Raw genomic sequence first — 9,162 nt, forward strand, 5'->3', positions numbered from 1 at the left:
TCACAGGGGTTCATGTCTGGCGAATAGGGAGGCCAATCCACGCCGCCTCCTGTATGTTTCGGATAGCCCAAAGCAATCACACGATCATCGAAATATTCATTCAGGAAATTAAAGACGTCGGCCGTGCGATGTGGCCGGGCACCATCTTGCATAAACTATGAGGTGTTCGCAGTGTCGTCTAAGGCAGTTTGTACCGCCACAAATTCACGAAGAATGTCCAGATAGTGTGATGCAGTAATCGTTTCGGATCTGAAAAATGGGCGAATGATTCCTTTGGAATGGCGCTAGCGGCAAGGGAACTTGCTGTTCCAACAGGACAATGCACGTCCGCATGTATCCCGTGCCACCCAACGTGCTCTAGAAGGTGTAAGTCAACTACCCTGGCCAGCAAGATCTCCGGATCTGCCCCCCATTGAGCATGTTTGGGACTGGATGAAGCGTCGTCTCACGCGGTCTGCACGTCCAGCACGAACGCTGGTCCAACTGAGGCGCCAGGTGGAAATGGCATGGCAAGCCGTTCCACAGGACTACATCCAGCATCTCTACGATCGTCTCCATGGGAGAATAGCAGCCTGCAATGCTGCGAAAGGTGGATATACACTGTACTAGTGCCGACATTGTGCATGCTCTGTTGCCTGTGTCTATGTGCCTGTGGTTCTGTCAGTGTGATCATGTGATGTATCTGACCCCAGGAATGTGTCAATAAAGTTTCCCCTTCTTGGGACAATGAATTCACGGTGTTCTTACTTCAATTTCCAGGAGTGTATTTCCACGCTCGCTGGGATTAGTTCCGGCGCAGCTCTCGCGGTCTACTGACCTCGTCAGCGTAGTGGAGCCTGCTGTTTCTCTGCAGCGAAATAATGTAGATTTATGAGTGGGTACTACGGTGCTATAGTTTTATACTTGACATGGCCAAACTTTGGCATGAAATAGTTTAGTGGCAATAGCTGCTGAAGAAGGCCAAATTATTTAGGCTGAAACATAGGTAAAGATTCGTTTCTATTTGCAACTGAGGCTTGACATGTTATATGTTCTGATGGTATGTTGTCAGTTTTACAGTTTCTACACACCAAGTTGAACAGTCGTTTGGTTGCCACTTCTCCAATGATTTTTAAAATTTCTATGGAATGCTATGTACCTCTTGTGCTTTATTTGATCAGAAGTCTCCCGAAGATACTCTATGTTTTCCATGTCGACCTCAGTTTCTTCTACCATCTCGTAGTCGGACAAGTTCTTCCCTTCTTACAGGCCTTCAGTGTACTCTTACCACCTATCCGATGTCTCCTCGGCGTTTACCAGTTTACCGCTACGGTCACAGGTTCGAATCCTGCCTCGGACATGGATGTGTGTGATGTCCATGGGTTAGTTAGGTTTAAGTAGTTCTAAGTTCTAGGGGACTGATGACCTCAGATGTGAAGTCCCATAGTACTCAGAGCCACTTGAACCATTTTTTTTAATTTCAATGAAGATTGTTTTGGGTTTTCTGTATGCTGATGAAGTCTTCCCAACGACCATTTCTTTTTCGTTTTATCACATCTTTCCTAAAATTATTTCGTTTTCCCTGCCCGCACTTTCTGATTATTTCATTTCTAAGAGGTTGATATTGCTGTATTCCTGTTTTTCCCCGAACATTTTTGTACTTCCTGCTGGTCGATCAGTTGATTTTCTTTTTACACAAGTTTTCTTCGCAGTTACCTTCCTTGGGTCTATGTTTGACTGTCCGACAACTGTGATTGCCCTTTTCAGTGATGTTCACTCCTCTCCCATTGAACTATTCACTCTCGTATTCCTTATTGCAGTATACATATCCTTAGCGAACTTCAGATACGACTCAGAATTCCTCAGTAGTTCAGTATCCCATTTATTTCATACTTCCTGTTGCGGACGGTTCTCTTAAAATTCAGTCTGCTCTTCATGATTATTAAATTGTGATCAGAGGCTAGATCTGCTCGTGGATACACTTTACAATCCAATATCTGATTTCCGAATCTCTGTTTGACCACGATGGAATCCAGCTGGAATCTTTCCGTGTCTCCAGGTCATCTTTCCTACTGCCAAGTTCATATTTTCTCGGTTGGCTAAAACCGCGACCCATCTTATTATGCTGACTCCATACGACCGTCTAGCCCATACACACCACTTCACTGCGATAACTTGCATCAGTGGTGTAGTATCACGTGATCACCTGTGGTAGCTGTTGTACACCATACACTACGCTCCAAAGAGACCGTTATGTTTTTTTTTTAAGGGTAGGGCTTGACATTTTGTCCAGCGTGTTGGCTTCTACGTCTTGACTAATGACCAACAGGTGAGGCTATAGAGACGTGACATTACTATTTTTCTTAAAAAAAATATCATTTGTTGTTATTAAAATTATGGCAGCTCAGAAATTGGCCGAACAGTTTCTTTTCGGTGAACGATTAAATACACATTGGAGATGTGTCTTGTCGTCTTTGAAATAACTGTAGGACTTTTTTTTATTAGTTGTTCTCTTGTTTACATGCCTATCAAGTTTTTTATTTCTCTCACTCTTTTTCTTTTCTTCCTTCTTCTTCTTCTCCTCTTCCCTCCCTCACCCCTTGCCATAATATCTGAACAACTGGCCGTTGAGCAATGATTGCAGCCTGCCTACTGCTTCACACGAAATGCCGGAGAGGACGCTTGGAACACCCATACTCTGCTTAATTTCACTACGTTTTCGGACATAAAAAGAAAAAAATCACCACCGCCAGTGCTCTGTACCACTTGTCAGACCGAGGAACACCTTTTCGTGGAGTCTTTCTTGCTCAACTTGCCCCTACTTGACTCGCACGCCGACCCGTTTCAATCTGTCTGTTCCATGTAGCAGCGCTACTCAGTCGCTGCTGGAGTGCTGGATATTCTTAGAGTTTTACAGTCCCTCTTAACACATATCGTTAAATGCAATATCTTACTAGCCTAATTTCGTTCAGTTGCTTGAATGTTTTGTAACATTCAACTAACTATCAACATATCGTAACCTCCACAGTTATGTGTAATGAAATTTACATGTAGCAAACAAAACAAAAATTGAAACTTCCTGACAGATTAAAACTGTCTGCTTCACCGAGACTCGAACTCGGGACCTTTGCCTTTCGCGGGCAAGTGCTCTACCACATTTTTCTTTTTTTGTTCTATATAGTTCGTTGCGTTTGGTCTGGGCGTACGTCACAAGTCATCCGTTCAAGTTGATCGTTGATTCCTTGACTCAGTTCTTTTATTACAGAGAGCACACAGCTCTCTGACCGAACACGCTGAGCTACCGTGCCGGCTTACCATCTGAGCTACCCAAGCACGACTCACGCCCCATCCTCACAGCCTTACTTCTGCCAGTACCTCGTCTCCTACCTTCCAAACTTTACAGAAGCTCTCCTGCGAACCTTGCAGAACTAGCACTCCTAAAAGAAAGGAGTCGTGCTTGGGTAGCTCAGATGGTAGAGCACATGCCCGCGAAAGGCAAAGGTCCCGAGTTCGAGTCTCGGTCGGGCACACAGTTTTAATCTGCCAGGAAGTTTCATATCAGCGCACACTCCGCTGCAGAGCAAAAATCTCATTCAGAAAACAAAAATTCTTAAAAAAGTAAACTGCTTAAACTGGCATATCGAAAATCAATCGCTTTGAACACATAAATCACAGATATAATGCTTAATTTTACTTTTCACGCCAGCGATCGGTCGTGTACCCAAACTTCGCATTTCATACACTGATTCATGTCTTCTTCAAGATCTTCCTTACACAGCTGACATACCAAATTCACTCTAACCTTTATTTTTTAAATTCTTGTTTAAGTTTTATCTATCTGTCTCTCTTTTATAGGTTTGTACATAGATTTCTTCTCTTTATTTGACTTTTCTGTGGATTTCTGTAAGGACTTGATTTAATTCCATTGTTGGTTTAGGTCTTTCGTATTTTTGTTGGTAATTGTTCTGCACGGAACAGGAGACGAAGTGTTCAACTAAGACTTTATTTGTTGTCTGTTCATTTCGGCCACTGTTGCAATATTGTTTTCGGGTCGGGTCCACATTCTTGAGGCATTGCGGCAGAATGATCATTGAGTGATGTTGCAACGTTGGACGGGCTTCCAGATTTTGGTGTTGTTGCTTCAGTTTAACCAGCCGATTCTTAACTGATCAACAATACGTGCAGTAGTAACTGCGAAGTCTTGTTCTTCGACGACATTTCTACCACATGGCCGCAAACCTGTTCCTTTAAAAACCGTTTACTGTTGGCTCCATGCAGACTGACCTGGAGTTTACATTGCCCAAGAGTTCTGTATTGTTAGCTTGTTTTTTGAACGTAGCACGAAGATGCTGCTTCATTGCAACTGTTTTTAGTGTTTTAAAGAACGATCAGTTCAATGACCGTAGCCGATGAGTCGTGTGAGCTGGAAATGATAGCATGGTCGTACCATAATCAGCAACCTCCTAAGTTGCCTCTAAAGTTTCGGTGTGTGTGCTTTGTTCACCTAGTAAAAAAAAAAAAATGTTTCTGGTCCCTTATTCCACTTTTGTGCATTTTATGAAACGTTGTAGGCATCGGGCAAACAGTTCTGATGTCATCCATCCATTTGCCGGCCATTACAATGCTATGTTTAGTGGAGCTGCCCTTTTTAAGACACCGTTCATTCAGCGGCGTAAGTCGGAGGAATGATTTCGCCTGTTTCATTCACTGCACATACACATGTCGATGTAGGTGCGTTTACACTGCCATTTGTATCGGCACATGTATGAGATACATGTATATGCGACTTTGCGACATGTATCGCGACTTGTATGAGTTGACAAGTATCAACCTCATACATGTAAGAGCGTGCGTTTACACTGGTTGATATGTATCACTGTGCGATAGCTTTCGACGACGATTTGGAAGATTTCACATTTTTATGTGCTGGTACACTTGCTCTTTTGGAAGATGATAGGAAGAAAAGGCGGAGGAAGCGTAGATGGTGGCAGAGAGAGTTTCTCGCGAATTAACGCTAAAGGATGGCGCATATTTTAGAAATTATGTTAGGATGAGTATGGAGGATTTCCGCGGTTTGTTATCACTTGTGGCTCCTCTTGTGTCCAAAACCAACACAAACTTTCGGGAAGCGATTCCACCAGAGGATCAGTTGGCAGTAACACTCCGTTTTTTGGCCACTGGGGATTCCTCTTGAAACGAAGATTTCATTGCAAAACATTTGCACTGTCGCGCGATTGCTAATGCCAACGTCTCACACACGATTGTCGGCATCCGTTGTCAACATTATCACGCGAGGCCGCCGGAATAATAGCAAAAAATTGATATACGTGCCAGATGCACGAAAAAATTATAGAATGTATTACATACTCTGATATATATAAAACTTATACCTTCACTTCTTGGAATAAAACTTGCACAATGGCCTCGCAAACACGAAGAATAATGTTGCATATGACACTTTTTGATGTTCTATGCAGATACATTAACGTCGAAACGATAGTCGGCACCTCCAAAACTCAAACATCCGCCAAAGAGCCTGGTACTACGCATGCGCTAATCGTCAAAATAAGCGGCAGGCGACAAGCCGACAGGAAATGATAGTACTGCGCATGCGCGAGTTCAAATGTCGCTCATACATGTCGCGTATATGGCCAAAAAGCGATATACAAAATGTATACGCGACATGTATGAGCTCGAGGGTCCGCATACAAGTTCCGTGAATTTTTGTATGAGGTGATGTATCGCGACATGTCAAATTGGCATGTCGCTCATACATGTCGCGATACATGTATCCCAGAGTAAACGTACCTTAAGACCTCTTTCTCCGTTTGTGATGGCGCCCACTTAATGTTCGACTTTTCTGCCAATTATTTTTAGACTGATGTTGATGGTGTTAGGACAGCAAGCAGCCACAAATTTACTTTGAGTTCCTTTATTCAAAGGAAACCGTTACCGGTTTCGAATCGTTGCGTTCGTCATCAGACGGTTTACACGCTTTCTTTCTGACATTTGGTGTGTTTTTATAGATTAATTGTCCTAAAATATAAATGAAACATAATTACAAACACGCCACACACAGATGGTTGCGTTGCAGATTTTCGTTGCAACACCATCAACATTTGTCTTCAAATATCACGTAAGTCACATGCAACGAAAATCTGCAACGCAACCATCTGTGTGTGGCGTGTTTGTAATTATGTTTTATTTATATTTTAGGACAATTAACTATAAAAACACACCAAATGTCAGAAAGAAAGCGTGTAAACCGTCTGATGATGAATCGCAACGATTCGAAACCGGTAACGGTTTCCTTTGAATAAAGGGACTCAAAGTAAATTTGTGGCTGGTTGCTGTCCTGACACCATCAACATTTGTCTTCAAAAACAGCCACGGTCTCCAACATGTCATCGTATGACAAAATTGCATTTTTAGACTGTTTCTGAACCGTGGATAATGCTGTTTCATCCACGTTACACATTGATCAGCCGAAACATTATGACCACTGACCACCACGACACTGGGTGGCGTTGCGAGTACGTGACGCGCTAACAAAAGTACTTTGCATGTAAGCGGAGCAGACATGGACAGGGGATCAGACCAGCGAAGATATGGGCGGCAAATGGGGAAATCCACTGAGATAAGCAACTCTGACAAAGGGCGGATTATTATTAAGCAAAGCTAGTGAACAAGTTGATGTGTTGGCAAATGTACCAACACCTTGTAGATAGAGGAGGCCGAAATGCACGCTATAATCTAACGCAGACGGGCGTGAGGTCTGGAACAGGATACGTAATGAATGCTATAAAGAAAAGTACGTAGCTGCTGAAATACTTAACTTTTAATCCATCATTTGTATACAGCATTCTTGATGATACAAGTGAGACTCGCTCTAGAAATGGTTAGTGGCGCCTTGCTAGGTCGTGGCCATGGACTTAGCTGAAGGCTATTCTATCTATCTCTCGGCAAATGAGAGAAAGGCTTCTTCAGTGTAGTCGCTAGCAAAGTCGTCGTACAACTGGGGCGAGTGCTAGTACGTCTCTCTAGACCTGCCGTGTGGTGGCGCTCGGTCTGCAATTACTGACAGTGGCGACACGCGGGTCCGACATGTACTAATGGACCGCGGCCGATTTAAAGCTACCACCTAGCAAGTGTGGTGTCTGGCGGTGACACCACACAAGTACCTCGAAAACGGCGAAGCTGGTCGAATGTTCAAGTTGAAACGTCCCCTTAGAACAAATTATACAAGACTGTGCTTAAACTGACACAATATTTTTAGCGCAACGCAATCTGACTTTCAAAAAAATCCCTACGAAAGAATGGCCCTGACTAACATTAACCTATACCTTTGACAAATCACTTACCTCACAAAAATCTTCGTTACTGGAACTACTGCAATACAGCGAGCGCCACTACTGCCAGCTAAATAAAAGATTCAAACTACGGAAGGAACTAACTACTGATAGGCATAGTTAGCAAATGAAAGATTTTAATAGAGAACAAACAATGTATTTACCTTAATATCATCAAAAGTCATAATATATGTAATTTCAAAACTCCGCCATTTCCTTCCACACATCCACCACTGCTGGCGGCTCACCTCTCACTGCGCAACGCTACGCGCTGTTAACATCCAGCTGCCCCTCTACAATGGCAGACAACAATGCAAACTAGCCACAGACTGCACACAGCACAGCCAGTGATTTTCATACAGAGCGCTACGTGGCATTACCAATATAAAAATCTAAACAGCCTACTTACAAAGTGCTACCGTCGTGAGCATCTACGGAAACAGGTAGAAGGACAGAGAAACCACCGCTAGGCGCTAAATGTTGGACGTCTGCGACTCTTCACAGAACGGGTGTGCGTAGGCTTGTTTGCTGTGCAAAGTATGATAGATGGTGATCCATGTCATCTCTGTGAAAGAACACAATGCTGGTACACGACAAGTGTTTCGGATCACACCGTTCATCGTACATTGTAGAACATGGAGCTCCGCAGCAGACCACCCCTACGTGTTCACGTATTGACCCAACGACATTGTCAATTTCGATTGCAGTGGACACGGGACCACCGAAATTCGACCGTAGATCAATGGAAACGTGTCGGCCCTTGGGATGAATCAAATTTTTGCTACGCTAGGTTGCTGGTCGTATCCACCAACGCCCTCATCGAGGTGAACGGCAGCTCGAAACGTGCAGCAAGCCACGGACGCAGGCTCGTGGGAGCAGTACGAGGTGCATTCAAGTTCTAAGGCCTCCGATTTTTTTGCCAATTAACTACTCACCCGAAATCGATGAAACTGGCGTTACTTCTTGACGTAATCGCCCTGCAGACGTACACATTTTGCACAACGCTGACGCCATGATTCCATGGCAGCGGCGAAGGCTTCTTTAGGAGTCTGTTTTGACCACTGGAAAATCGCTGAGGCAATAGCAGCACGGCTGGTGAATGTGCGGCTACGGAGAGTGTCTGTCATTGTTGGAAAAAGCCAAAAGTCACTAGGAGCCAGGTCAGGTGAGTAGGGAGCATGAGGAATCACTTCAAAGTTGTTATCACGAAGAAACTGTTGCGTAACGTTAGCTCGATGTGCGGGTGCGTTGTCTCGGTGAAACAGCACACGCGCAGCCCTTCCCTGACGTTTTTGTTGCAGTGCAGGAAGGAATTTGTTCTTCAAAACATTTTCGTAGGATGCACCTGTTACCGTAGTGTCCTTTGGAACGCAATGGGTAAGGATTACGCCCTCGCTGTCCCAGAACATGGACACCATCATTTTTTCAGCTCTGGCGGTTACCCGAAATTTTTGTGGTGGCGGTGAATCTGTGTGCTTCCATTGAGCTGACTGGCGCTTTGTTTCTGGATTGAAAAATGGCATCCACGTCTCATCCATTGTCACAACCGATGAAAAGAAAGTCCCATTCGTGCTGTCATTGCGTGTCAACATTGCTTGGCAACATGCCACACGGGCAGCCATGTGGTCGTCCGTCAGCATTTGTGGCACCCACCTGGATGACACTTTTCGCATTTTCAGGTCGTCATGCAGGATTGTGTGCACAGAACCCACAGAAATGCCAACTCTGGAGGCGATCTGTTCAACAGTCATTCGGCGATCCCCCAAAACAATTTTCTCCACTTTCTCGATTATGTCGTCAGACCGGCTTGTGCGAGCCCGAGGTTGTTTCAGTT

The sequence above is a fragment of the Schistocerca cancellata genome, chromosome 2 (genome assembly GCF_023864275.1).
Source record: "Schistocerca cancellata isolate TAMUIC-IGC-003103 chromosome 2, iqSchCanc2.1, whole genome shotgun sequence".
Classification (NCBI taxonomy): domain Eukaryota; kingdom Metazoa; phylum Arthropoda; class Insecta; order Orthoptera; family Acrididae; genus Schistocerca; species Schistocerca cancellata.